An 8,120-nucleotide genomic window follows, 5' to 3' on the forward strand; every position below is an offset into this window, starting at 1 on the left:
CTTTCATTTTTTGTAGGGACTGTGATATATATTTTGTTATTTGAATGCATAATATAGCTTTGGGGCTCCCACAGACACTTGTGTATATAAACATATTAGGGGAGATTTTTTCATTGATTTGTATATGTTTGTGAAGGAATGCACATAGTTCTCATGTTTGACCCACTTTAAAGATATTTTTTGACTTGTATCAGAAAGGAATACAAGCATTTATTCATATCAACATTTTCCTTGCAGAGTCATTTCAAAGATGATGCAACAGAATAGTTTTGCTTATCTATTCTGTACTTTGTTTATTGACAGGTAATTCCACCCTCAACTTTTTAGGGTGCCTCCCCATAATTGCTCAGCTCTTCTGTGTAATAAAAGCAGGATTGGTTTGTATATCACATTGGTGTAGGTCATTTTCACCTGTTATATAAAGAACATTCTAATGGCTTTGGGGGAGACAAACCAAATTAGTCCTTTATAATTGTAATTATATATTACTTTGCTTCATTAGAAGTTTGTGATTATTCCTGTTATTCATCAACTTAGGTACCGTGATTTACTGGGGTAGGTCAAATTAAAAGATAATTGCCTGCTTATATTAGGTAAAGAAAGTTTTTTATGTCATAGTTTTCACTTACTATGATTGGGACAATACATCTTTTACATGAGGATGGATTTTATCAAAGCTTATAGGGATCTGTATGCCATGCATAGGACGCTTATGCTTTATTTAGTTCACTAAATACAAGCAGTTCATTTTTGTTTTAAATGTTGATGTTCCACCTGCTCCATCAGACCCTCTGCTTTGACACTATGTCCACCTGGTGTACATCAGTAAGCACAGCCTATAACAAGGTATGTCTTAGCCACTTGTAATCTTCTAAGCATTAACTTTCACAACATTTTTATGACAATGTTAGTCTTTATAGTTTCCATAATTAGGTGCTTAACTGAAATCAGCTCCAGTGTTTCATGTTGATGTCTTTCATTTTTCATACATAGTCATGTATATATTTGTGACATGCTACATTTGTTACTGTTTTCACTTGAACAAGGAAAATCATACTCAAAACAGATATATAAGTGGACAGTCAGGGTGAAATAAGTAACATTCTCCTTTTAATGTTATATTTTAAAAAAATATTAAAGGTCTTAAGTATGTCAGTGTTTTCGTTAGTCTTTTGGCCAATGTTTTTTTTAAAAAGAGATAAGGAGATACCAGAACAAAATAGAAAAGCAAATAATAGAGGAAGATGGCATGGGATGGAGGGATGGAGGGATGATAAAAGACAGGGGTAGTAACGGATAATTTATTCTATTCTCTCAGCTATTCTCTTTAATTAATTCTGAAGTCTGCATCTTTATTTTCTATTTGAATGTTAACTTTACGACTAGCTGATTGGGGATTTAGGAACGACACTAGCGTTGATTTTGATTCTAGCCACAGTTCTAGTAATAAGCAGTGTTACAACTCTGCATGCAAAGTCACTGAACAGTTGACTGTTAATTCTGTAGTAAGCATAATGCAAAAAATACAACAACATATTTTGTTGTGATTGAAAAAATTACGTCCTAAATACATGCGTTGTAAATACATTGACATTAGTATTTTTAATTAATTTCTAACATTCAGAGACATTCAGAGGTGTTTCTATTAAGCCCAGAGTCAGCTAGGTCTCCACTCTCTAATTACTCAATGAACCTCAATGGTTTCCCAATCACATCTTCTCTAACAGTTAAAGATCTTGGGAGTTATGGATCCCAGTCTCTCGTTCGAAGCTCACGTAAATAAATAATGTTTCTAGGACCCCCTTTCTCCACCTTAGAAACATTTCAAAGATTAGGAGCATGCTCTCCACACATAATACAGAAAAGGTAGTCCATGCATTTATTGCTTCAATATTGGACTACTGTAATCCCTTACTATCTAGCTGTGCTATTAAGTGCCTAAAGTGCCTAGCGAGTTCAAAATGCAGCAGCCATAGTTTTTAATAGAGCTAGAAAATTTGATCACATCAATCATATCTTAGCTACTTTACTTTGGCTCCCAGTAAAATTTCGTATTGATTATAAACTACTTTTAATAATTCCAAATGTGCATTAGACTTTACAGTAACCTAAGACAACCCTTTTGCATGAAGGGAACTGGTAACTATGCTCACCCTCCATAATGTACAAAAGATATTTAAAGTGTAGGACAGTCGAAGCATTATGCATGCGTGTGCGTGATGTTATTAACATGACAGTAAAAGCTTATCATTTTTAAACGGGGGCTGATCGACTTTCCACTTATGCAAGACTTATGTCAAGAGTACATGTCAAAAATTAGAGACGAAATGAGGTGCTAAATGCCGCAATTAGGCATACAGCAGTCAAAGGCAATTTGGAAACACACTTAGAAAACAAAGATCATGATCTTTGATCATGATCAAACTTTCAAAAAGCTTATCAACGTGACGAGAATGTGAAGTTTAGGTTCATCTATAGTGTTACAGTATCAATGTGAAATATGGATATCGAGGTCAGCAGCACGTAAGAATGTATATGTGTGAAACATCTTCGTCGCCATAAATGTTGTGTTGTTACATAATTAAGCAGTCCATCCAGTTTCATTTACTTGATTTATGAGCAACCTGTGTCCACTGTCTAACTCAAGTATTTTTATTTTAATTTCCTCCATGTTGTTTATAATAGGCCTACAGTAAGAAATCCTTTTAACTGATTAATAATTAAAAAATATCTTTCTTGACTATAAGAATATAGCTTAACCACTAGAAAGATTAAACATCCAGTGAGTGTGTATCCTGGCATGTTAATGTAAAAGGCAGCTCCTACTGGATTTGGGGAAAGATTAGTAAAAGATTTCAAGTATCTGCAAAGCAGAAAACTGCCTATTCAACAGGCAGAAATTATGTGCTACCGAAGTAGTTGTGCTATTTGCATCGCCTAATTAATATCATTAGATCAAGTTCTATATTACCTATATTGTTATATTACAATTTTGCTTTTGCTTTTTTGCTTCACAATTGTTACACATAATTGCTGCACCTGATACAAGGATAGGAATTTAAATTTATTCATACTGGATATAAGAATCATTAATGGCTGCTGAGTGAAGCACTTTCATTGAAAATTCATCCACCAATTTTTTTTTTTTTTTTTTGTAACCAGAAACAGGGCGCATCAACCAGGAATACATTCCAGCTCTGTTTTAGAACACTGGCTGTGATTCATTACATTTTGGCAATTGTGAAAACAAACTGGATGATACTTCTAAAAGTAATTGTGTTTGCAGTTTATTTGCACAGTTACATCAACAACACTGGTAGCATAGTCAACAGGCTTGATGGTTTTCCAGTGCACGACACCGTGATACCAGGGCTGGCCCAAGCCTGTGTGGGGCCCTATGCAGAAATCTGAGCTGCCACTGTCATAACATCGGTAAAAAACAAATAGAAATAAATGGTCTTTGGCACCCTCTTGGCGGCCTTAGCAGGCTCTCATTTTGCTTATATGGTGGGACAATTGTTCTGCTGTTATCCTACCTATTGAGCAGTCCTACCTAGATTTAATGCACTTATGTACATCACCCTTAGTCCAGGTTTCTGGTGTTTATTTTAGATGCATTTTTTGTTGTATATATTATAATTAGGCTACTGTGGACAATTGTATACCGTATAGCTACAGCACCTGTACTTCACACACATGTAGTAATCGGATCTAGAAAGTTGCCAACCCTATTAAAATATTAGGTTTATAGTATAATATTTGAATTAAACAGACAAAGCATTAATCACAATCATTTGCATGATGATTAAATCTTGAACCAAAAATGTATCAGAGAGCTGTAGTGTTTTTTACAGACACACACCCAATAAAACTTTGCTTGACCATTTCTTGCCCTCTATATCATTCTCTGCAGTTTACTGAGAAAGACCTGACACTGGGTAATGCCATTGTCTATTCGAAGGCCAAAACAACAACAATCTTGGTTATCAAAGACTCACTCCACCCTGACCACAGCCTCTTCTTTTAGAAGCCATGAGAAAACCACCATCGCAGCTTGAGAGCACAAATCTAGCCTCTTAAGAGGTGTTATGTTCCACAGGCAGATCGATATCTCAATGCGGTCCACATGAAAGCAATTTTCTTTCCATGAGTGCAAATTGCACTTTTAATGCCTGATATTTCAGCCACTCATTTCTCTCACTACATGACAAAACTCTCAAAACTTTTCTCCAAAAGCACTGAATGTTATTCTAACCATTTATGGCCTTTCTCCATTCATGTACACAAAGTCCAGTATGATTCCAAATGTCATCAAAAGATATATCTGTTTGTAGCTGAACAACTTATACAATGCGATCTTTCTTCTTTGTGTCAAATGAACTTAACAATTGAAACATCCAAAACTGGCTGTGTTTCTTGCCAACATACTGGTGTTTGGACATGTGGGATTACTTGCATGTCGCTTTCAATAACTCAGTTGGTAGAGTAGAAGTTAAAACTGTCATCCTTAGGCTGTCGGCTCAACTCCAACTCACACAAACTTTATGTTTTAATGCAGAATCTGTCGTTTTATATGAGCATAAAAAGAGGTTTTTCCCTGATCAGGAATCGAACCCGGGCCGCGACGGTGAAAGCGCCGAAGCCTAACCACTAGACAACCAGGGACAAAGCTGCTGAGTTTACATGACAAGACCATTTTTCAAAGTCTGCACTCCTACTATTCTGACAATGTTTGGATGCATACTGGACTTGGTATGCATGAGTGGAAAAAGGCCATAAAGCGAGTTATTTATCTTTCTCTTTGTTCTACAAAAAAATGAAGTTTGCAAGAGTCAGGGCTCTTTTTTACCATCTGGGAAAAGAGGGAACGCTGGTGTCACTAACACATGGAAAGAGCTGTTATAGTATTCCCCATTTGTCTCCTTAAAGCTTCTGACATTTTAGCCACTCATTTCTCTCTCTACATGAAAACACTCTAGAAAATGTTCTCCAACAAATACGGAATGTTATTCTAAGTACTCAGAAAATAGTCTTTTCCTCCCCCTTCTGACGCGTGAACTTATAGACGCCCTTGATTGCACGGTGTCTCTGTAATTGACAGGGGAGAGAGCGTATGCCACTCCCTCTCTCCCTAAGAGTACAGCCAATTATGCTCTTCTAGACTCTCGGCCACAAATGGCTGTGACACCATCAGTTTCAAAGTTAAACACAACTCCTATAGTACTAATAAAAGCTTCACACTCACCTCAGCTGGGACATGGCAGACACTGAAGGAAACTCCTCACTTCACTCTCTTCATCTGACCAGTCATTAAGCTCCACTGGTTTCTTCACTGTTTGGAGTTTCAGCACTTCTAACACTTGTAATATTAGAATAGAATCCCTTTATTTACTAAAGGTACACAGAAATGTACACCGGTACACAGAAACTTACTGTATGTAAGAGTGCAATAGTTCAAAGCTGTATTAGTGCAGATAAATACAACTACAGTGCCATTGCAGCTTTTAATGCTGTTTCAGTATCAGGGTCTTCAGGAAGGCTCCACCTGGCAACCCTGAAGGGCCTTGCTATGCTTAAAACTACACACACACACACACACACACACACACACACACACACAAACACTTAACAAGGTGAGTTCTGCTTATTTGTTATTGGAGATTTGTTAAGAAGGCTGATCGCCATTTAAAATTAGATTTCACAAACTGTAATTGTTACACTGGTGAGTTTGAGGTAGAGATGCACTTTCATTAATACTGCTTACACTGTGTTTCTTTACAACACGCATGGACGTGTTGAAGCATCTCATATGCATGGAACACTAATACTCAGAGCATTGGAAGGTTGAAAACAGAAGCTATCTGGCTCACACAATGTTTTAAATGTGCCAAGGGAAATTCCAAGTGTGGCCATCCTTGAGTGGAGTGGAAGATAAATATGTTTTTTTTTGTATTTCAAAGCGGCTGTAAGAGTATAACAGGCAGTTTAGAACATGTCAGTCCCTCCATGTAATTTGAGAGAAAATATCCTATGAAGATTGGACCAAAATTCCTGCAGAGTATTTTCAGCACATAGTGGAAACTATGCCAGAAAGAATTGCTGCAGTTCTGGAGGCCAAAGAAGGTCCAAGATGCTATTAAATGGGTGTACTTAAGCCCACTTTGTCCTATAATAGGATGTTGCTGGAATGTATGTGGATGTTGTTGGAATGGCCGCAGAGTTGCGGCAGCAGTACAGGTTAGTCTGTAATCCTTTCCCCCATCCGAGTGAGTTTGCCCTATTGCACGGGGTCGAGTTATGATGTGAATGTTTAATTACACAGGATGGATTGTGGGCGACAGAACCGAACAGCCTTCAGGATTCAAGTAGAGAAAGGTGAAACTTCTCCAGCCTTTGAGTTAATCACAGGACTATTGCATAGCAATTAGAGATAACAGAACAGCTTTCGGGGGGGTTTGGGTGGGTTGCCTTATCCGCCCCTTTAACAGAGTAGTCACAATTCAAATTTCCCTTGTTCCATTGTTTACAAGGCATTATACATGTGGTTTGTTTATAGTGCACGGAGTAATATGCAGCAAGTCTGGTCTGTCTGCTTTGGAAGAGAAACATTTGGCCAAAAGAGCAAGACACAGCCAGGAGGATGATTGGTAAGAGCACATCATAATATGCACCTTAAAGCTGTGCTCTACAGATAGGACCTGTTCCATGACTGCATATATAAATTTACTACTGACATTGCCATTTATATCTGGCCATTTACAGTGCACTCTTGCTCAGTGCAGCACTTGAAGCTGATTTTCCATTATGTTCAAGAGATGTTTGACCCGCTCAGGGTGACACACTTTAGTGAGGGCAGCAGTATCCTAGAGGACACTACAGACAGTGACGGAGACATCTCAGAGCGCGAGGTGAGAGGTTGAGTTTTTTGTTACTCTCTCTACGACATACTTTTCATGCCAGGTACTATTGTCCAGTTCAGCCCAATTTAATTTACTGCCTTGTATTATCATATATAAATTGCTGAACATCTTATCACTCAGTTTCAAACATCCCCTCAGCTGTTTTAAGCCATTTCGGTTATTCAGAAGTACTGCTAAATGGATGTGGTGGGAAAATGAGAGCACATCAAACACAGACAGCTTTATGCATTGAGTAGTAAAGAGTAAAAGTTTATTGAGTTTGTAAAGGGAAAGAAATGTGAGTTCCACCTTCCAACTATAACTTTTCTAGGATACGTGATCAGCCATGGTGAAATCACTACGGATGATAAGAAGATCAAAGCCATCTTCCAGTGGCCCATTACTATTATAGTTAAAAAACTCCAGAGATTCTTGGGATTTGCAAACTTTTACCGATGCTTCATATGGAATTTTAGCAGCATTGCAGCTCCTCTCACAGCCCTCCTGAAAGGAGCAATGACCAAGCTACTTTGGAATCAGGAGGCTGATCAAGCATTCAGGAAACTGAAAGAAGCTTTTACCACGACTAGCATACGTCGACATCCTGATCCTTCCATTCCATTTGTCGTGGAAGCTGATGCTGCTAACATCGGGGTAGGAGCTGTACTTTCACAACGATACGACAAGTCCAAGTTACAATAGATGATTAAATAGACAAGTGTATATAAAATAGATGATGGAATAAACAAGCCATACAAGACACAGTCATCCCAATGGAATGTCTGTCGGGAAAACATTACCTACCTTGTGCTGTGACCATCTGTTGAAGTGGGCTCATTCTTCGCTGGTTCAGGGCTATGACAAGCGATATTTATAAGTATGTTTCTTCATGTTCAATTTGCAGTCAAAGCAAGATGCCTAAGACCCTACCCACAGGAAAGCTCATGCTTCTTCCCGTACCAGAAAGTCCTTGGTCTCACATCACCTTAGATTGCGTTACTGACCTCTCTGTCCTCACTGTAGTTGATGGATTCTCCAGGGGTGTGTGGTTCATTGTGTTTCCGAGTATGCCTACAGCCTGCCAAACTGTGGAAGCCTTGTTTAACCAGATGTTCCGTATATTTGCCATCCCAGAGGACATAATATCATATTGGGGACATCAATTCACATCTCGAGTTTGGGCTTCCTATATTGAACACATCGGGGTAGCTATTAGTTTTA

The sequence above is a fragment of the Electrophorus electricus genome, unplaced genomic scaffold, assembly GCF_041902795.1.
Source record: "Electrophorus electricus isolate QZ-2024a unplaced genomic scaffold, ASM4190279v1 Scaffold46, whole genome shotgun sequence".
Classification (NCBI taxonomy): domain Eukaryota; kingdom Metazoa; phylum Chordata; class Actinopteri; order Gymnotiformes; family Gymnotidae; genus Electrophorus; species Electrophorus electricus.